At 41.2% G+C, this 23,226-nt stretch overlaps 1 long non-coding RNA gene across 1 annotated transcript in view; it reads left to right on the top strand.

Moving 5' to 3' along the window:
• The first annotated feature begins 11,206 nt into the window (after positions 1–11,206).
• Positions 11,207–23,226, top strand: part of LOC117076600 — a 40,713-nt gene continuing 28,693 nt past the window's right edge. The window contains exons 1-3 of the long non-coding RNA XR_004434424.1: positions 11,207–11,281; positions 11,417–11,501; positions 12,117–12,199. This is a non-coding gene — a long non-coding RNA (uncharacterized LOC117076600). The remainder of the gene's footprint in view (positions 11,282–11,416; positions 11,502–12,116; positions 12,200–23,226) is intronic.

The raw sequence follows: 23,226 nt of genomic DNA, 5'->3' as shown, positions 1-23,226 counted from the left end.
CAGTGATAGATTGGATAAAGAAAATGTGGCACATCTACACCATGGAATACTATGCAGCCATAAACATGGATGAAGCTGGAAGCCATCATTCTCAGCAAACTAACACAGGAATAGAAAACCAAACACTGCATGTTCTCCCTCATAAGTGGGAGTTGAACAATGAGAACACTCGGACACAGGAAGGGAAACATCATGCTCCAGGGCCTGTCGGGGGATGGGGGGCAAGGGGAGAGAGAGAATTAGGACAAATACCTAATGCATGCAGGTCTTAAAACCTAGCTGGTAGGTTGATAGGTGCAGCAAACCACCATGGGACATGTGTACCTGTGTAACAAGCCTGCATGTTCTGCACAGTGTACAAGCCTGCATGTTCTGCACATGTATCCAAGAACTTAGAGTAAAATTTTAAAAAAAATCAGATGTGTATTTTCAATTCAGAGTAGCTGCATTTTAAGGGCTCAGTAGCCACAAATGGCTAATGGCTATTGTTTAGACAGAAAGTTCTAAATGTTGTACAATGAATTCCTATTCCATTTGTTATAAGGAAAAACAAACAGTTTTTTAAAAACTGCTGTTGGAAAAGGAAAAAATTAAGTGACAAATGTACTATGTGTGTAATAAGAAGGGAAATGCAAGTCTGTCTGTCTGTTTGGAAGTTAAGTTGAAGCAGACATTGAAAAGATGAGTAAGATTTTGCCAAATAGGTAAGAGGGTGAAAAGAGTGTTGCACGTATAGGGAATGTAGCCTCTTCAAGGCTACAGAGATGAGATCAAGATTGAGGAACAGTAACTTGTTTGGGGACCTGCAGTAGTTCCATGTGTCTGGAACATTTGGTGGTGAAGTGATGGCAAGAATGAAGCTTCATAGATGTGTGTGGCAAATCATCAAGGACTTTGCAAGTCACAAGGAAATGTGACTCAATGGAAAGCCACTGCAGGGCTTTGAGCATGGGCATGACACAATTATGCATACATATATAACTTGTACGTTTTTTAAAAAGATATAATATTGGACAAGATAAAGGTGGAAATGCGGAGGAAAAGAAACTAGCTAATGCCCAGTGTTAAAGGTGACAGAGAGTAAGGTATTGTGGAGGTGGAATAACATGCACTGGTGGTTAATCGAGAGAGAAAAAAATAACTTATAATTCTTAGGTTCTAGGGAAAGCACTAAATGTATGTTTGGAGCTGGCCTGAGTGCCAGGAGGGTAGTGGTGTGTTCATTCACCAAGCATGAGAATACCAGGGAAGTAATACATGTCTGGGGAAAGGCAATGAATTCAGATTTATGATGAATGAGGTTCAGGTGCCTCTTAGACATTGAGGTGGACACATTCAGGAAAAGGATAAAAAGGAATCAGGAGACTGGGAAGAAGTCTTGTCTCTAGTTTTGTTTTGTTTTGTTTTGTTGTTGTTTTTCATTTTCCATTCGTTTTTCCAGATCTCTAGTCCACTCTTATTCCCTGACATATTGCTAATGACACCCTGCCATCTTTTTCCTTTTTCTCTTACAAATTCTCCATAATTCTTTCATTTGCTGTTCAATCCCCATTTTTATACCAGTGATAATAATACATAACATTTATTCGATGCTTACAATGTGCCATGCTGTATTTAAGTGCATTGTATGAATCTCTCATTTGTTCCTCATAACAGCCCTTTACAGGGTTTTACAGATGAAGAAACTGAGTTCAAAGAACTCAAAGTAGTTTGGCATGGTCCCGTCTCGGGTATGGGTGGAGCTGGAATTCAAACTCAGGTGACTTGGCTTTCCCTAATGACTCTCAACTTTATGTCTTAGGCCTAAGGTAATTCCGTATCAAGTGCTTCTCTTTAACTCCATATTTGTATGTTGAAGTTCTTATTGGGTATTACCACCCTTCGGAGGTTGCCTTTGTAGGCAAAACCCCTTCCTGATCTGGCCTTACCCATCTGGTCATATCCTGTACCTCTCTCCTTTTCACACTCTACACTTGGGCTCTGCTGAACTACTGGCAGCTGAGCAAAAACATATACAGTAATAGATCTCAGTACCCCACATATATCCATCCTTTGAGATCGAGGCATACATTTCCACAGCTGCCAGAATTGTTGGTTGTTGCCCACTTACAGCTGAGAATTTCTGGGAGAATTGCCCTCCACTGGAAGGAGGTACCAGGCGCAAAGTTACACCCTCAACCCATGGGAGCAGCCTGTATTACATGACTGATTGGTGCAGGGGTATAAGGCCCATCCTTTTTCTTGCAAGAGGGACTACTCTGAGGCTACTACAGGTCAAGAGCTTCTGCCATAGAATTGGCTGAGTCCTCTGTTGGAACTCCACGGCTGTTTTAACTTCTTCCTCCACCTTATCATGCTCCCTTCACTCTCTGACAAGTGGTTTTCTTTCCAAGAGCCCTCTCCATAAATATGCATTCAAATATATACCCCACAGTCTGTTTCCTGAGAAGTCTGACCTAAAACAGTTGGTACCAGAGTGGTGCTAGGCAGTGACTCTAAAATGAGATTTTGGAGCTATAGTACTCTTTGGCTGGCTGGTGGTGAGGACCTCATTACTGGTGGTAGGTGAATTTTGATAGCTCATGGAATGCTGTAGCAAATGTTAAGTCTTTCATCAGTAGCAAACTGAGATGGAATACTGAAAGGGAATGTACTGATGGGTGTACCGCCTCAGACATTTGAAAAATTCTAGGAAAGAAGTAATTATAAAGACTGTGGATTCAGATGGCTTTGGCTGAGTGCTGTCATGTCATTAGAGAAAAGCAATGAAGAACTGAGATTGATTAATCTACCATGTAAAGCAAAGAATGAAAGCCAGAGGCCTGAGCATAGAAACCCTGAGGACTGAACCCAGAAAAGATTTTAAAGTATAGCAGAGCTCCAGAGAAGAAGGATATGTCAACCCTGACAAATCTGCTTCATCAAGGTCAGGACCTTAATTGGAAAGGAGTGAAGCTCTGAGACTTGGGATGGGGTCAATTGGGTTTGTGCACTTGAAAATCTTGAATCCTTAGTTTCCTCTGAACTCACAGGAGTACCTTATTCCTTCTTGCTAAAAGCTATCTCTTCCCCTTTTCTTGCAATATTATACGATAACATATGCTACATCTCCACTTTTCCTCCTGGCTATCAAACTAGTAACTAGTCACCACATAATTGGCTAAGTGTTTGGTTGTCTTCTAGGGGAGGAAAGGAGCTACATCCTAAAGCTGCAGGACCTAGCCAGCATGTATCAGCAGAAACTGGGAGAGAATATATAAGAATTGATCCTGAGGTCCTGGACCAAGGCGGGGTGGGGTTACAACATAAATTTTGATAAAGGAGAATAAATTTATTTGATAACTCTCTATTGACAGAGCATTTTAATACCTTGTCAAGGATCCAATGGACAGTGCTAACAGACTGTTGGAGTGACTCTTAGAAGCTTGGAAAAAGATATGACTCATACTTACTACATACTAACTAAAACTGTCAGAACGTCCATAGCCCACAGTAAAAGAAAGGATCCAAATGTTCAGGGGAATGGTTATGCTAGAGTGGCTCTACCATGTAAAACAGTAAACCCATCTGCTAACCACATTTCACTTAAGGGTCCACATGGTACTCCATTTACCAGAGTGATAAAGAATGTACAGACGAGGCCAAGCACAGTGGTTCACACCTGTAATCTAGTGCTTTGGAGGCTGAGGTAGGAGGATCACTTGAGGCCAGGAGTTTAAGATCAGCCTTAGAAACATAGGGAGACCCCATCTCTACAAACAAAACAAAACAAAACAAAAAACAAACAAACATAAAAACCAAAAACATAAAAATTAGCCAGGTGTAGTGGTGCATGCCTCTAGTCCTAGCTAGTTGGGAGGTTGAGGCAGGAGGATCACTTGAGCCTAAGAGTTCAAGACTACAGTGAGCCATAATTGCACCACTGCACTCCAGCCTGGGTAACAGAGTGAGACTCTGTCTCAAGAAAAAAAAATAGATTGTACAGCTGAGAGGGGAACTAGCATATATGAGAAACTCAGTGGTGGCCATCCTCTGTAGACCAGAGCTGACAGTAGAAGATGCTTTTATAGAACTGGGAATCCTGATAGCAATAAAGAGGATGCCAGAATGACAGAGGTCAGGTAGTAGCATTTAACTATTGGTTGCAAGGTGATCACCATTATGATAATAAATGATCATTAACCATCTCCATGGACTGTTATTCAGACTGATCACTTAGTGTGCCTATGGGCAGCCAACAAGAATATGCCTCATGAATGCAATCAAATAACTCAAAGGTGGATAAAAGGAGGTTGAGGGCACTTACCTCAATAAAAAGTCAAAATCCCTTGTCCAATATTTGGAACCTGAGTCAGTTCTCAGTCTCAGATTGTACTACTTGGTGGAGAGGTCAGTTTTCTAGGAAAAAGACACTTGTAACTCCATGTTAAACATATGTGATAATGATTCCCTCAGTCCTTCCTTAAGGTACCTATGACCACTTGGATAGTTGTGCCCTGGGAAAGTGGAAATATCCAGTCATTTTGAGTAGTGTTGTACACAGGGTCTAAGCTGATGTTGGTATCAGAGACCTAAAACACCTCTGAGCCCTCAAAGCAGGATATAGGGACCAATTGACAAATGGAGGCGTGGCCCAGTTCCATTTCATAGTGAGTTCACTAGGTCTATGGACTCACTCAATGATCATTTTTCTGGTCCTTAAATGTAAAATTAAAATAAGCATACTTGGTAGTTGGCAGAACTGCTGTATTTGTTATTTGGCCTTTGGACTGGCATATCCCTCTACCAACTGGTAAAGATGGCAGTCAGATCTGGGAGCAATCGAATGGATTAATTAGTGGTACCATATCCTCCGTTCAAATCACCAGTCTAGATTATACAAAACAAACAAACAAACAACAAAAACCAGGTAGACCTTTGCAGATACTAGGGGAGTAGTATCCTTAATTACAACTGCTGTGCTGAGGTGCCTTGGCTAGAACACATTAACACACCCTCATATCCATGATATGTGGCCATTGATCTCAAAAATGTGTTTTCATTTCCATCCTTTTCAGAAAGAAGAATCAGAAGCAGTGTGTGTTCATGTGGAATGGGCAGCATATAATGGTTTTGCCCTGTGCTATGTCAACTAAGGCTCTTTTTCCTGTAGAACATTATCTTGGTCCACTGTCTCAATTACATCATGTTAACTGGACTGAATGAGGAAGAAATCGCAAGTACATTGCAGGTTTTGGTAAGACACATACATGTGCTCCAAAGAACAGGAGATGCATCTAATGAAGATTCAAGGACCTGACATACCTGTTTTTAGGAATATAGCCATTTGGGACATGCCAGAACATCTTTTCCAAAGAAAAGGACAGTCTAATGCATCTCATATTGTCTACCCCTAAGAAAGAAGCACAACTTTTTAAGGGCTTCTTTGGGTTCTGGAGACAGCATATTTCATACTCGGAAATACTGTTTCAACTCGTTCACCAAGTGGCACAAAAGATTACCAACTTCAGTTGAGACTTCGAGCAAAAAAGAGCTCTACTACATGATTTGTCACTGGAACTTGGTAGATGGAAAATATGGGACCTCAACTGACCATGCAGCCAGAACTGCCTGTCCTAACTTAGGTATTTCCAACCTCATCAAATCATAAGGTTGAGCTAAATCAATAGCAATCCACTGGAAGATTGAAGTGATATATCTGGAATTGGGAATTGGCAGAGCCAAAAGACACAAGTAAGTTTCAGAGGGCATGGACCTCCAGATAACCTACCACTGTTATGCTGTCACCTTTCCCTAAGCTGACCCTTGTTAAACTGTCACCTTTCCCTAAGCTCACCCCTGTTATACTGTCACCTTTCCCTATGTTCACCCCTGTTATACTGTCACCTTTCCCTAAGCTCACCCCTGTTATACTGTCACCTTTCCCTAAGCTCACCCCTGTTACACTGTCACCTTTCCCTATGTTCACCCCTGTTATGCTGTCACCTTTCCCTATGTTCACCCCTGTTAAACTGTCACCTTTCCCTAAGCTCACCCCTGTTACACTGTCGCCTTTCCCTAAGCTCACCCCTGTTACACTGTCGCCTTTCCCTAAGCTCACCCCTGTTACACTGTCGCCTTTCCCTAAGCTCACCCCTGTTATACTGTCGCCTTTCCCTAAGCTCACCCCTGTTATACTGTCGCTTTTCCCTATGTTCACCCCTGTTATACTGTCACCTTTCCCTAAGCTCACCCCTGTTATACTGTCACCTTTCCCTATGTTCACCCCTGTTATACTGTCACCTTTCCCTAAGCTCACCCCTGTTATACTGTCACCTTTCCCTAAGCTCACCCCTGTTATACTGTCACCTTTCCCTAAGCTCACCCCTGTTATACTGTCACCTTTCCCTATGTTCACCCCTGTTACACTGTCACGTTTCCCTATGTTCACCCCGTTATACTGTCACCTTTCCCTATGTTCACCCGTTATATTGTCACCTTTCCCTAAGCTCACCCCTGTTATACTGACACCTTTCCCTATGTTCACCCCTGTTATACTGTCACCTTTCCCTAAGCTCACCCCTGTTATACTGTCACCTTTCCCTATGTTCACCCCTGTTAAACTGTCACCTTTCCCTAAGCTCACCCCTGTTATACTGTCACCTTTCCCTAAGCTCACCCCTGTTATACTGTCACCTTTCCCTATGTTCACCCCTGTTATGCTGTCACCTTTCCCTATGTTCACCCCTGTTAAACTGTCACCTTTCCCTGAGCTCACCCCTGTTAAACTGTCACCTTTCCCTAAGCTCACCCCTGTTAAACTGTCACCTTTCCCTAAGCTCACCCCTGTTAAACTGTCACCTTTCCCTAAGCTCACCCCTGTTATACTGTCACCTTTCCCTATGTTCACCCCTGTTATACTGTCACCTTTCCCTATGTTCACCCCTGTTAAACTGTCACCTTTCCCTAAGCTCACCCCTGTTATACTGTCACCTTTCCCTAAGCTCACCCCTGTTATACTGTCACCTTTCCCTATGTTCACCCCTGTTATACTGTCACCTTTCCCTAAGCTCACCCCTGTTATACTGTCACCTTTCCCTATGTTCACCCCTGTTAAACTGTCACCTTTCCCTGAGCTCACCCCTGTTAAACTGTCACCTTTCCCTAAGCTCACCTCTGTTAAACTGTCACCTTTCCCTAAGCTCACCCCTGTTAAACTGTCACCTTTCCCTAAGCTCACCCCTGTTATACTGTCACCTTTCCCTATGTTCACCCCTGTTATACTGTCACCTTTCCCTATGTTCACCCCTGTTAAACTGTCACCTTTCCCTAAGCTCACCCCTGTTATACTGTCACCTTTCCCTAAGCTCACCCCTGTTATACTGTCACCTTTCCCTATGTTCACACCCTGTTATACTGTCACCTTTCCCTAAGCTCACCCCTGTTATACTGTCACCTTTCCCTATGTTCACCCCTGTTAAGCTGTCACCTTTCCCTGAGCTCACCCCTGTTAAACTGTCACCTTTCCCTAAGCTCACCTCTGTTAAACTGTCACCTTTCCCTAAGGTCACCCCTGTTATACTGTCACCTTTCCCTAGCTCACCCCTGTTATACTGTCACCTTTCCCTATGTTCACCCCTGTTATGCTGTCACCTTTCCCTATGTTCCCCCTGTTAAACTGTCACCTTTCCCTAAGCTCACCCCTGTTAAACTGTCACCTTTCCCTAGCTCACCCCTGTTAAACTGTCACCTTTCCCTAAGCTCACCCCTGTTAAACTGTCACCTTTCCCTAAGCTCACCTCTGTTAAACTGTCACCTTTCCCTAAGCTCACCCCTGTTATACTGTCACCTTTCCCTATGTTCACCCCTGTTATACTGTCACCTTTCCCTATGTTCACCCCTGTTAAACTGTCACCTTTCACTAAGCTCACCCCTGTTATACTGTCACCTTTCCCTAAGCTCACCCCTGTTATACTGTCACCTTTCCCTATGTTCCCCCTGTTAAACTGTCACCTTTCCCTATGTTCACCCCTGTTACACTGTCACCTTTCCCTATGTTCCCCCCGTATACTGTCACCTTTCCCTATGTTCACCCCTGTTATACTGTCACTTTCCCTAAGCTCACCCCTGTTATACTGTCACCTTTCCCTATTTCACCCCTGTTATACTGTCACCTTTCCCTATGTTCACCCCTGTTATACTGTCACCTTTCCCTAAGCTCACCCCTGTTAAACTGTCACCTTTCCCTAAGCTCACCCCTGTTATACTGTCACCTTTCCCTATGTTCCCCCTGTTATACTGTCACCTTTCCCTATGTTCACCCCTGTTAAACTGTCACCTTTCCCTAAGCTCACCCCTGTTATACTGTCACCTTTCCCTATGTTCACCCCTGTTATACTGTCACCTTTCCCTGTGTTCACCCCTGTTATACTGCCACCTTTCCCTAAGCTCACCCCTGTTATACTGTCACCTTTCCCTATGTTCACCCCTGTTATATTGTCACCTTTCCCTATGTTCACCCCTGTTATACTGTCACCTTTCCCTATGTTCACCCCTGTTATACTGTCACCTTTCCCTAAGCTCCCCCTGTTATACTGTCACCTTCCCTATGTTCACCCCTGTTATACTGTCACCTTTCCCTATGTTCCCCCTGTTAAACTGTCACCTTTCCCTAAGCTCACCCCTGTTATACTGTCACCTTCCCTAAGCTCACCCCTGTTATACTGTCACCTTTCCCTATGTTCACCCCTGTTATACTGTCACCTTTCCTATGTTCACCCCTGTTATACTGTCACCTTTCCCTATGTTCACCCCTGTTATACTGTCACCTTTCCCTATGTTCACCCCTGTTATACTGTCACCTTTCCCTAAGCTCACCCCTGTTATACTGTCACCTTTCCCTAGTTCACCCCTGTTACTGTCACCTTTCCCTATGTTCACCCCTGTTTTACTGTCACCTTTCCCTATGTTCACCCCCGTTATACTGTCACCTTTCCCTAAGCTCACCCCTGTTAAACTGTCACCTTTCCCTAAGCTCACCCCTGTTATACTGTCACCTTTCCCTGTGTTCACCCCTTTTATACTGTCACCTTTCCCTATGTTCACCCCTGTTAAACTGTCACCTTTCCCTAAGCTCACCCCTGTTATACTGTCACCTTTCCCTAAGCTCACCCCTGTTATACTGTCACCTTTCCCTATGTTCACCCCTGTTATACTGTCAGCTTTCCCTGTGTTCACCCCTGTTATACTGTCACCTTTCCCTATGTTCACCCCTGTTATACTGTCACCTTTCCTAAGCTCACCCCTGTTATACTGTCACCTTTCCCTATGTTCACCCCTGTTATACTGTCACCTTTCCCTATGTTCACCCCTGTTATACTGCCACCTTTCCGTAAGCTCACCCCTGTTATACTGTCACCTTTCCCTATGTTCACCCCTGTTATACTGTCACCTTTCCCTATGTTCACCCCTGTTATACTGTCACCTTTCCCTATGTTCACCCCTGTTATACTGTCACCTTTCCCTATGTTCACCCCTGTTATACTGTCACCTTTCCCTATGTTCACCCCTGTTATACTGTCACCTTTCCCTAAGCTCACCCCTGTTATACTGTCATCTTTCCCTAAGCTCACCCCTGTTATACTGTCACCTTTCCCTATGTTCACCCCATTATACTGTCACCTTTCCCTATGTTCACCCCTGTTATACTGTCACCTTTCCCTATGTTCACCCCTGTTATACTGTCACCTTTCCCTAAGCTCACCCCTGTTATACTGTCACCTTTCCCTATGTTCACCCCTGTTATACTGTCACCTTTCCCTATGTTCACCCCTCTTATACTGTCACCTTTCCCTAAGCTCACCCCTGTTATACTGCCACCTTTCCCTAAGCTCACTGTTATACTGTTGCCTTTCCCTATAGCCACATAGAGGTCCCTTTTGACTGACTGACAAAGGAAGAAAGAGTTACGCCTGGTTCATGAATGGGTTGGCTTTCTATGGGGGTCCAAGCTGAGAAAGCACTGCTGCTACTCTGCAGTTCCTCTTTTGGTGTGAGTAGATGTTCTATAATATTTCTGTAAACCTTCCGACGGTGTCCCTGAGAGACAGTAATGAGGAGTACCCCTCTCAATGTTTACAGGGTCAGATGGTCACAGCCATTTTTATGACTGGAGGTAAGAATAAATCGGAACTTACAGGAAGTGACCTCTTTTTTGGCTGATTGGATGGGGGCTTGGAAGAAGAGAGATGGAAAGATCATAGAAAAAAAGATCTGGGAAAGAGGCATGTGCCTCTGCCTGTGGCTGTAGATTGGAAGTTTGAATATCTTTGCATCTCATGGCATTGCCCACTAGGAAACATTCACCAAGAATGAGGCATTAAACAGCCATGTAGACAATGTGACTCAGCCAGTTGATGTTATCAGCATTTCATTGGCCACCACAATGCTGGCCTGATGGATGCATGAAGAAACTCATCATTGCTGAGGGATGGGCTCAGTGGCACTCATCCTCATTAACCAAGGCTGATTTAGGTATTGTTCTCCAACTCCATCTAGCTGCTGATTCCCCAACTTACTAGCAAAAGAGAGCATTACTGAGTCTCTGATGCAGCAAAAACCCTCAGAGAAACCAACCAGCCACTCAGTGGCAAGTTGATTACACTGGAACCTTTCTATCCTGGAAAAGGTAGTGATTCATCTCGACTGGAAAAGGCATATATTGTGGTATGAGTTTCCTTTTCCTACCACAAGGCCTCAGCTAGCAACATCAGAAGGTTTACAGAAATATTACGGAATATCTACCCACACCATATATGGTGTAATGTAGCCTCAGACCAAACAACAATGTTGTAGCAGTGTACACATAACCATGTATCTATTGGGTCTATTACATTCTGCACCACTTTGAAGTTGCAGGTCTGAAAGATGATGGAATTGACTTTTGAAGGAGCAACTTAGATACTGGCTTGTGGATGATACCTTGGACAGATAGGGCATTATCTTTCAGGATGTAATATATGCCCTAAATCAAAACCCTTTTATAGTTCTATTCTCCAATGGGTCCAGGATGTCTCTACTTATCACTCCCAGTGAATGACTCCGTTGAGAAATGTTTCCTCAACAATGTGTGTTTTGGTTCTGTGGATTCTAAACTAGGTTCTGGATTCTAAAGTGGAAATTGTTTTAGCAGGGGGCCCAGTAAGAGTACCATTAAACTTTAAGCTATGGCTACTGTAGGGTCGTTTAAGTTTCTTCATGTCAAGAGTCCAGTAAGCAATAAAAGAAAACAATATTGGTAGAGGTAATTGATCCTGGCCATTAGGAGGATGGCCTCCTAATGGCCTCCTAGGGGTACACAGTGGGGTCTGGAAAGCATAAGTTTGGTTGTCAGGTTATCTACTGGATCATCTCTTGATATTTTCCTGATTTTTTCAAGAAATGGACAAGTATAGCAGCCACAGTATGGTGTGGTTACCAGAAGCCTAGGCACTCGGGGATGACTGTCTGGGTGACCCCACCAGGTAAGCCATCTAGACCACCAGAAGTGCTAAATTCGGGTGAAAACAATCTGGAATAGGTTGTAGAGGAGGGAGAAAATGAGTTTCAGTTTCAGCTGTAAAACCAGCTATATTGGCAAAAGCTATATAGTTCATGCTACTCATCTTTCTTTTGTAAAGTTTCCCAGAAAAAGAGACCAACCAGACACTTGAAAGAGCTCTTCCCAGATGGAATAAACTTACTATGTGAATCATCTGAATCCAAGGGATGCAATGATTGGCCTATATTTGATTGGATGCTCTGGTATACTACTTGGATTTCCTCTTCAGAACTAATGCATTCATCCCCCAGCTACCAAACTGTTGGCTGCTGTCAGTCTATAGCTAATGTAGTCATTGGAAATTATCCTTGGTTGAAGGAACCTAACACTTGTCCAAGTCTACACCTATTTCCAGGAATAGTGCAATCCAATGACTTGTTGATGAAGGACTACATAGGTCAAGCCTTCTGTTTCGATGTGAACAAATCTGAAGGAATATCCCTGCTCCAGACCTTGCATAGGTCTGAGCTCCAGAGACCTCATAAGTCTGTGTCAATTTCTGTCTTTACCCGGTCCTCCTTCTCTCATTCCTTTATAGGTGTTGTTCTGGAACTTCCTAGTAAATGAACTGCATGCAAATATCTGCCTCAGAGTTTGTTTTCTAAACAGAATTCTCCTAAGGTAAAAGGAAAACTCTCCCTGCTTCCAGGCTTCTGAACATGGTAACTACTTGAAGTATCCTCATCCATCCTCCTCAGCTTTACCTAATCCAGTGACTTCTTTTGATTACACCGAGTTCTTCCCAGAAGTTTCTAAAAGAGAAAAAAAAAACAGGATCTAACCCTTGGAACATTGATACATAAGAGTAGGTGGGAAAAGAAGTAGCTACAAGGATGGAGGGAAAGATAGGCTGGAGATCAGAAAAGTTCCCTTAAAACGTTGCAGAACCAAGAGAGGCAGGCATGTCAAGGTGCTGATGCGCAGAAAGGTTAGATAACAGTAGCTTTTGACTATGGGTGTCACATTTAGCTGTCCTCCTTCCTCTACTTCAACCACAGACTTTGTGGATGGCCAATAACCTATGTTATGACCTTACGCAATTAACCTTTAACAACCACTCTCTTTGTAGTTGGAACAATCAGATTTTCTCTCTTCCTTTTCTTGACGATTTGATTTAGGAAATGTGAAAATGGCCGAGTTAGCAGTGGAAGAGGAGTTGAAAGAGACTATGTAGTCAACCATGCATGAAGTTGAGCCTAAGCAATGAAAGCAGAGGTTGTAATTTAAACTCAGGTTCAACAAATGCAAGTGGCTTGGAGAGGAGGTTGAAGTGGATGGGCAAAGAAGTGGAGGCCAAGTGAGAGAGAGATTCATATAGTCCACGATAAGGTAGCAGGTATGAAGCGGGGGCTCCCTGAAGCTGCCCTCTTTCTAGTTTCACTTCCAGCTCCAATCAATGTCTCAGTTGTTATAACAAACTTCCTTCTTCTTCAGATAACCTGAATGAGACATTGTTCTTTGTGATTAAGAGAACCTAAGTAAAACAGAAGCAAGGGGAAGAAGCCAAGTTTTCTTTCTCCCAGTCAATGCGCTCTCTACTGAATCCTATGGCCATTGTACCTGCATAGGTCTCCTCCTCTACTTCCTGACCAATATTCCCTAGACAGCCTACATTGTGGGAGGAGGGAGGCAAGTGGTCCATGAGACATAGTTCATAAAATCTATACTAAGTATGCCATCTATTATTAAGGTGACTGTGGCAAACACAACCAGACTAACTCATTGCTAGTTTTTAAAAATGTATTCTAATCCTATGGTGACTCTGTTATTAAATAAACATATTACCAATCATCCTATTTGTATGGGCAGGGCTAAATTTTCTGTCCAACTGTATGTTTCATATATGTCTAAACAAAGGAGTAGACCACGAGAATTAGTGAGAGCTCTAACAGGTGACTAATAACTTGTTTCCTTTTGGTAGCTTAAACTGGAAGAATTTAACTCAGTTCTGCATCAGCCAGGGTTCAAATAGAGGAATAGAACCAGTAGGATATTACATGAAGAGATTTATTGCAAACAGAATTGGCTTATGTGATTGGGGAGGCTGGCTTAGTAAGTCTGAAATCTATAGGGCAGGACATTAGGAAGGACAGGCTGAGAACCCTCAGGTATGTGTTGAAGCTGCTGTCCACAGGCAGAATACCTTCTTTATCAGGGAAGATGCTCAGCTCTGCTCTTGAGGCCTTTCAACGAATAGTCATGGCTGGGCGCAGTGGTTCATGCCTGTAATCCCAGTACTTTGGGATGCCGAGGCAGGGAGATCACCTGAGGTCAGGTGTTAGAGACCAGCCTATCCAACATGGCAAAACCCTGTCTCTACAAAAAAACCCACAAAAATTAGCTGGGCTTGGTGGCATATGCCTATAGTCCCAGATACTCATGAGGCTAAGGCATGATAATTGCTTAAACCTGGCAGGCAGAGGTTGCAGTGAGCAGAGATTATGCCATTGCACCTCAGCCTGGGCAAGAGAGCTAGATTTTGTCTCAAAACAAACAAGCAAACAAACCAAAAGCAAACCAAAAACTAATAGAGTCAGGCCTACCCAAATTACCTAGGATAATCTCCCTTATTTAAAGTGAATTTATTATGGGCTTTAATCACATCTGCAAGATACCTTCACAGCAACACTTAGATTACTGCTTAACGGAATAACTGGAGACTGTAGCCTAGACATGTTGACGTATCAAAAGATCATCAAAAACACCATGGGGCCAAGTGTGATGGCTCATGCCTATAATACCAGCATTTTGGGAGGTTAAGGTGGGAGGATGGCTTGAGCCTGGAAGGTTGAGGCTGCAGTGAGCTGTGATTGTGCCACTGCACCCCAGCCTGAGTGACAGAGTAAGACCTTGCCTCAACAAGCAAACAAAGACAAACGAACAAACAAACCAACAACAAAACCACCACGGAAGGGGGCTACTGTGTAAATCCAAAATGTTATCATTGTTAGGAAAAGAAGTAATACCTTTACTTCTCTAAATTGCAAATTTCTCTGGAAGAAAAGCAAGCAAAATGGATCTGACTGATTGTTTCATTTGATTAATATTTACTTATTTATATGCCAATAATGCACTATACTAGCCACTCTCATTCATCTCATCAGCAAATCCTGTCAGGACTGCCTTCAAAATATATTGAAAAGCAACCAACCTTCCTTCCTTCTTTCCTTCTTTCCTTCCTTCCTTCCTTCCTTCCCTTCTTTTTTGTTTTTATTATTACCATCCTGGCCCAAGTCATTATCTTCTCCTGTCTGAATTATAATAATAGTCTCCTTAATTGGTCTCCCTGCTTTTCATGTAATCCCCAATACAATTTCATGTCCATAATGCAGCTTGTGTAATCCTTCTAAAACTCAAGACAAATCGCATTATTCCTCTGGTGAAGACCTCCAAAGGATTCCTTTATCACTCAAACTACAAGTCCTTCTGTAGACCATGCATCCCTTCATGTTCTGAGCCCACTACCCAACACTTGTCACTCAGCTCTCTCACCCTTCTTTACTCTATTTCAGTAATCTTCACTTTTGCTCCATCGCCCAAAACATATTCCCACTGCAGGGACTTTGCACAGGCTAGTCCCTTGTTCCATATGAGAAATCTGCTCTGTTTCCTCACTTCCTTCGGGTCTCAGCACAATTGTCACCTTTTCATGGAGGTCTTTCTTGGTCATAATAAATTTCATTCTCTTGACATTTATTATCATCATGCTCTGTCTCCTTTCCCCATTTTATTCTCCTTTACATCTAACACTTTTTTACGTATTAGGTGTTTTTATTATTTGTGTTTCCCCATTAGTCGACAGAGACTCAGTCTGCTTTGTTTACTGCAGTGCCTGGAACAGTACCTGGAATGTGGCTGGCATTCAAAAGATATTTGATGAATGAACAAAAGAGAGAAAATGTGTACTTTGTAGAGAGAGTTAGAAAAAAAAATCAAAATCTTCTTTTCTGAGCACTTTGTAGTGCTTTTGTGTTGAGAAAAAAATCCTTCTCCATATCAAATTTGGCAGGAATGCTCCTTTTTTTTCCTTTTAAAATGGCATTGTGCTGTCATTTCTCCCATGACCATTCATTGAATGGGCGTTTCTATGGTTACAGTGTTATTTCTAGTCAGAATCCTGTTAAGGAGAAACCTGAATTTGGTATTTCAGTAAGTCAAGATTCCCTTGACATAGTATTAAGGTACATATGGACTTTCACAAATCAACTTCCTGCCTCATTTAGCAAATTAGCTGAAGAGGTGGAAAGACAGATTTAGGGTTCAACTCCAGAGTTCTGAAAAATGTTGCTACCTGAAATAGACAAAATGAATTACCAACAGGTTTGCTCAGCAGTGATGGTCCCAGGGAAATCAATCTGGCTTTACCTTGCCTCGCACCAATGAGCATTCTAATTGTCATCATGGTCTCCTCTTTATATCCAATCAAACTGGATTATTTAGGCTGCTCATTCTTTCTGTTCTATTCTGGAGATAGGAATAAAATTATAGGCAAGTGTATCTCTACAGACTAATTTGTGAGTTCACTCTAGAAAACAAATGAAGTATGCCTAATGTTGACATTCAATGGGTACAGGGGGATCTGGCTGTGTTAGTACAGCATAAAGGAGTTAACCATATGACAGAGACACACCCCTGAGTTCCTTACGATCAATTTTTGTATGCATCACTAGCATGAAGAGCCACTAAGACAGAAAATTTATTTCCATGTTTGTCTCAGTGTGTGTGTGTGTGTGTCCATTTTGTGTTGCTGTAAAGAAATATCTGAGACTGCAGAAACTATAAAGAAAGGAGATTAATTTGGCTCTTAGTTCTGCAGGCTGCACAAGTATGGCACCAGCATCTTCTTGACTTCTGGTGAGGCCTCAGGAAGCTTTTGCTCATGGCAGAAGGTAAAGGGGTAGCAGGCCATGTCACAGGGTGAGAGAGGGAGGAAGAGAGAGAGGAAGAGGTGCCAGATTATCTTCTGTTTTTGTTTTTGATATAGGGGCTCACTCTGTTGCCCAGGTTGGAGTGCAATGTCATGATCTCAGCTCACTGCAACCTCTGCCTCCCAGGCTCGAGATCCTCCCATCTCAGCCTCCTGAGTAGCAGTACACCAGTAGTCCATTGGTGTATGCCAAAACACCAGCTAATTTTTGTATATTTTGTAGAAATGGGGTTTTGCCATGTTGTTTAGGCTGGTCTTAAACTCCTAAGCCCAAGCGATTCTCTCACCTCAGTCTCCCAAAGTGCTAGGATTACCGACCGGAGCCACTGCACCTGGCCGCCAAGCTCTTTTAAGCTATTAGCTCTTGCTTAAACTAAGAGAACAAGATCTCACTCATCACTGCAATGTGGGTACCAACCCATTCAGGGGGGACCTCCCTCTTCCATTACCCAAACTTCTCCCCCTAGGCCCCCACCTCTAACATTGTGGATCACATTTTAACATGAGAATTGTAAAGGACAAACACCCAAACCATGTGAGTGTGTGTCCCTTCTTCCATCCCGGTTCCTCTGCTTCTCACTCATCTCCAGTATGGCTCTTATTGCTCGTAATCTTCCCAGGGTTAACCATATACAGTCCTATCCTTATCAAAGTATGAAAATGTGGAAACATTTTAGCTATATAGGTATCTTTACATAATCTTTAAAATAAGGAACATTGCAAAATGCCAATTAATTTGCATATATCTGACCTAAATAAAACAACTTTTTAATGTCCAATGCCAGCTTTTTGTAAGGAACTCAAAGCCAGTGTCAATATAGTTACTAAAAATTAATTTAGATCTTTCAAAATATGGCAAGAGAAGTTACAATTTTAAGGCATAGAGCGACATATTCTTTTTCTAGTGTAATTTTCTTTTTTTTTTAATTATACTTTATGTTCTGGGATACATCTGCAGAATGTGCAGGTTTGTTACATAGGTATCAACGTGCCATGGTGGTTTGCTGCGCCCATCAACCCATCGTCTACATTAGGTGTTTTTCCTAATGTTGTCCCTCCCCTAGCCCTCCACCCCCCGGAGACCCCGGTGTGTGATGTTCCCCTCCCTGTGTCCATGTGTTCTCACTGTTCAACTCTCACTTATGAGTGAGAACATGCGGTGTTCGGTTTCCTGTTCCTGTGTTAGTTTGCTGAGAATGAGAGTTTGCAGCTTCATCCATGCAAAGGACATGAACTCATCCTTTTTTATGTCTGCATAGTATCCCATAGTGTATATGTGCCACATTTTCTTTATCCAGTCTATAATTGATGGGCATTTAGGTTGGTTCTAAGTCTTTGCTATTGTGAACAGTGCTGCAATAAACATGCGTGTGCATGTGTCTTTATAGTAGAATGATTTATAATCCTTCGGGTATATACTCAGTAACGGGATTGCTGGGCCAAATAGTATTTCTGGTTCTAGATCCTTGAGGGATCACCACACTGTCTTCCACAATGGTTGAACTAATTTACACTCCCACCAACAGAGTAAAAGTGTTCCTATTTCTCCACATCCTCTCCAGCATCTGTTGTTTCCAGACTTTTTAATGATGGCCATTCTAACTGGTGTGAGATGGCATCTCATTGTGGTTTTGATTTGCATTTCTCTAATGACCAGTAATGATGAGCTTTTTTTCATTTATTTGTTGGCCACATAAATGGCTTCTTTTGATAAGTGTCTTTTCATATCCTTCACCCACTTTTTGATTTTTTTTTCTTGTAATTTTTTTAAGTTCTTTGTAGATTCTGGATATTAGCCCTTTGTCAGATGGATAGATTGCAAAAATTTTCTCCCATTCTGTAGGTTGTCTGTTCACTCTGATGATAGTTTCTTTGGCTGTGCGGAAGTTCTTTAGTTTAATGAGATCCCATTTGTCAATTTTGGCTTTTGTTGTCATTGATTTTGGTGTTTTAGTCACGAAATATTTGCCCATCCCTATATCCTGAATGGTATTGCCTCGGTTTTCTTCTAGGATTTTTATGGTTTTAGGTCTTACATTAAGTCTTTAATCCATCTTGAGTTAATTTTTGTATAAGGTGTAAAGAAGGGGTCCGGTTTCAGTTTTCTGCATATGGCTAGCCAGTTTTCCTATCAAGCTACCATTGACTTTCTTCACAGAATTAGAAAAAACTACTTTAAATTTCATATGGAACTGAAGAAGAGCCCATATAGCCAAGACAATCCTAAGCAAAAAATACACAAAAAACAAAAACAAACAAACAACAAAACAAAACAAAAAAAAAAAACAAAGCTAGAGGCATCATGCTACCTGACTTCAAACTATACTACAAGGCTACAGTAACCCAATCAGGATGGTACTGGTACCAAAACAGATATATAGACCAATGGAACAGAACAGAGGCCTCAGAAATAATGCCACACATCTACAACCATCTGATCTTTGACAAACCTGACAAAAACAAGCAATGGGAAAGGATTCCCTATTTTTTAAATGGTGTTGGCAACATATTCTTACACTATGCTTTATGGGGCTCTGTTTGTTAGCTTTCTTTTCATAGGCTATCTAACTCCTCTTGCTCAAACTCATCTCCTTACCAAAATGGTTTTTAATTTTTCAGGACTTGCCATGTCTCTCTGAATATGTATTATCCTCAAATTTACTAAGCTTTCGTTTATTTATTCACTTAACAAGAATTTACTGAGCATACGCTATGTACAATATACTCTGATGGGAATAAGCACTGGTCCTTGATTTTAAGAAAATCCACATATAATGTGTGTTTCCTTGAAGCAGGGTAGGAAGATATGACATAATCACCATATGTCATACATACTTCAAATCAAATAAATGCATAAAGTCATAAAATAATTTCCAATTTTTCTGGAGAACTCAATTTCTCACTTCTTTGGCAAATAGCCTCATTGATTCTTTATCATTAAAATTTTTCCTCCGCTACCCTTTACAAATTGAAAAGAATCCAAGGCACCATTCCATCCTAAGTTTTAGGATCCATCTCTTTGCAGATGTATTTTATGACTGAATTGCTCTGTCTGTCTGACATAGGTTATTAGCTTCTTGACTAAGATCTGTACCTTTTTTAAAGTCTATCCCTGCACTAGGCACCAGATGTTTCACAAATAATACATACAAAATGGTGATGACTGCCTGAGTCTTCATGATCTACTCACCAGCTTCTAAAATACATCTCTCTTCTGCTAGAGAATATTGCAAATACTTCTTAGAGCAATTGAAAAAGTTAGTCTGGCAGTTCTAACCAACATTCTTAAAAGGCTGAATGAAAGTAGATGGAATCAATGATTAAGTAAAGTGATTTCCTGGGACTGTGGAGATTGAGTATAAAGAAATGTGGCACCGTATCTGTGCCAACGAAGGGTACAGCTGTTTGGATTCTTATTTAATCAAATATAGATGAAAGGGAAATTTTGCTTAATAAAATGGACTGAGTCATACACAGTTGGCCCTTGGGCTTTCTCTTCCAGAATGCAATGTAGGAGCTGCATTTGCAATTTTTCTCAGTCAAAATGACCTCAGATTCCCAAACTCTCCATAGGATCTCATCTATTTCCCTGAGATTGAAAGAATGCTTAAAGCACTACAGATTTCATGACAAAGTGTCACATGTGGCTTGGGAGCTTAGATGGGAGGAACTGTACTGAGATCTCATCGGGTGGGCTGAACAAGGATAAACCTACACCCTGCAATCAGTTTCCTCTGAATTCACTTGGGTCTTAATGTTATGGTTCCTTAATTTTGGAGTCTTCACTCTTGCTTAGACCATTTCAAAATAAAGCTAGCCATGGCTATTAAAATGCTAATATGCAGTCAGGAAGCCAAATGTTTGGATTCATAGATGCAAATTTTAAGTTATCAGGAAAAATTTAGACAAATATCTAGTTGCTTCTAAATTGCTGTTTGGCATCAAATAAACAAGAATTTAACTTTTTCAGTGAATTTATCAGTTTTATTTAATCAGCCTCTTTATAATTAAACACTGTTTACATTAGGACTCCTCCTTAATCTGTTTTTTTTCTGTTGCTGGAAATTTGGCTCTCTTAAACTTTGTAAACTTAAACAGGCCTATATCTAAACTGTTTGACTAATTTAATATATAAATAGAAAGGTGATAGAATTTTAAAAATAATTCTTGTTTCCATATTACTTTATCAGATAATATTCAGATCTGATGATATTCTATGTTGATTTTGAAGGTCATAAAGCCATAACTCTATTATATATATTCCTTATTTATGTATAGTAATTTGTACAGAGTAAATAGAGCTTAGATGTACAGGCCATCAGTTATGATGACAAAGAAATTTGTGCATATTGGTTTAGCAAGAAAGCATTTAGACTGCCACCAATTCAGTTTGTAGCATGACATTTGAAACTGGTGCAAGAGAGCACGTGCAGACCCACGTATTACTGAGGGTTCATTTTCCACCAGGATGTCCCCAGCAGTATGGAACCCTCATGAGTCACAGGTTATGCTTGAAAGAACAAATGTCTGGAAGATCAGTTCTCCTTGAAATGAGGTGTGATTTAAGATTGTGATTGTTAGTGATTTAACATGGTGTTTTTGTGTCACTTGGTTAGATTACTATGGCCTGGTATATTTCAGGTTACAAAAGTTTGTTTTCAGGATGCTTTAAGGTTCTTCACATGTGATTTAGGGACAATCAAAGGTTGTCATTGGAATAGTGCATCTGTTTCCAGATAAAAACATGACAGCCTCTCAGGTTGAGAACAGCCACAAGGTAACATTGAGAAGAATTCAGTGGCTAGCTGAACAATAGAAAAATTTCAATAGAAAAAGAACATCAGATAGACAAAATGGCTAACTATGATAATAGTTTATATTTGGAAAATCAGTCCCAAAAAAGTTTTCTCTGTTCAGTTACACAGCTGTATGTTCTGTGTTAGTGACATTTGATTTTGTTTGAATTTGACCCAGCCTGTTGCAATTTTAGTAAAAGTGGTCTCTAACAATGGTTAAAAATATTCTTTACAGGGGAAGTTTGGACAAGCACTAAAACAAATGCTTCATTAAAAGCATCTCTACTGTTTATATTTGATAATGTTTGTCAAGTAAAAACAATTGAATTAATTTTCATATGCCCTGCTCTTCCTTATTACTTGCTGAATTTTACCCTCTTTGTTCTTGGGTCTAGCTAAAAGACAAAGAGAACAGAAATGTTATATGGACTACAATTTCATAATGTATTAAATGTACAGTTTATTATTTCCACGGACCTGTAATATTGGTTCAGTATTCTTAATAATGGCTGCAACTGACCCTATAACTAGTGTTGCACCCACCACATTCCCTTTCCAATTCAGCCACTGCAGGGTGTTGGGACCTTTTCAGAATTCCCAGAAAACCTGAGATGTAGTGAAATATTCTGGTAGACTCTAAGAAAGTTCACAGGATTTATTCATTTGTTGAACAAACATTCATTGAGCATAAGACATGGGGAACACAGTACTGGACAAAGTATAAAATTCCCTGCTCTCCTGAAGCATTCATCCTAGTGGGAATTTGAATGAAATCAGACTCCATGGACTTCCCAGGACTGACAGCATCCTGCAGAGGCCTGAACAAAATTCTCCACCAGGTTCAATCATCTGCAAAAACAGCTGATCCAAATGCCAATTCAGATTCTATTTTCTTAGAGAGCTGGAAATCTGGAATGGACTAGAGATTGGAAATCTTATCTTTCAATGGGACCACAGGGGTAGAAGGTATAATATAGTCTCCCAATCTCACTGTCACTCAGGTTGTTGAAGTGGGCCCTGAGGGATGTGTGGAATTGTTTATCCAAGATAAAATAATAAAGTAAAAACAACAAAAAAAGCAAAAACAAAATCAAAACAAACTTTGTTAAATATCTATTTCTCATTACAGTTCTAGGTGCCATACAAGAGCGTTGTGTAGACTTTGTCCTTGCCTTGCAGGATCTTAGGAATTATTATTAGAGTTTGGCTGACAGCACAGCCCCTCTTTACTTAGGGATGTGAGATTTAGGAAATTATAAAGAGATTTGGGTATGAAATACAATGACTTATGCAATTTCTTGTGCAATCTTTATCCCTACACAGATCAGCTGGCTAAAGTTGATCATTGCTTGTAGGTTTTTTGTACTTGGTGCCCTTGTCAGATGTTTGTATAATAATGTCAAGTAAGACTTCTGTCTAGATTTCCCTCTGTAATTTTCTCTGGTTTGAATTCATAGAAAATATTCATTACTTATGCTGATAAGAGTTTCTTTACGTTTTATTTTAATATTGCAAAGCAGGCTGTCAAAGGATTTGAGATTTGAAAGTGTTGGTTTTGAATTATTATTATTTTTTGAGACAGAGTCTCACTTTATCACCCAGGCTGGAATGCAGTGGCTCCATCTCGGCTCACTGCAGGCTCTACTTTCTAGGTTCAAGCGATTCTTCTGCCTCAGCCTCCAGAGCAGCTGGGATTACAGGTGTCCATCACCATGCCCAACTAATTTTTGTGTTTTTAGTAGAGACAGGGTTTCACCATGTTGGCCAGGCTGGTCTCGAACTCCTGATCTCAAGTGATCCACCCACCTCAGCCTCCCAAAATGCTGGGATTACAAGCATGAGTCACTGCACCCCGCGGTTTTGAATTATTTTTATAAATTCCTAGCAATGATATAAAATGTTATAGCAAAGTTTGCTTTTATTGG

This window comes from Trachypithecus francoisi, unplaced genomic scaffold, assembly GCF_009764315.1.
Source record: "Trachypithecus francoisi isolate TF-2019V2 unplaced genomic scaffold, Tfra_2.0 Lachesis_group0, whole genome shotgun sequence".
NCBI lineage: Eukaryota > Metazoa > Chordata > Mammalia > Primates > Cercopithecidae > Trachypithecus > Trachypithecus francoisi.
Note: the sequence above shows the minus strand (reverse complement) of the source record. Positions and strands in the feature narration are given on the sequence as shown.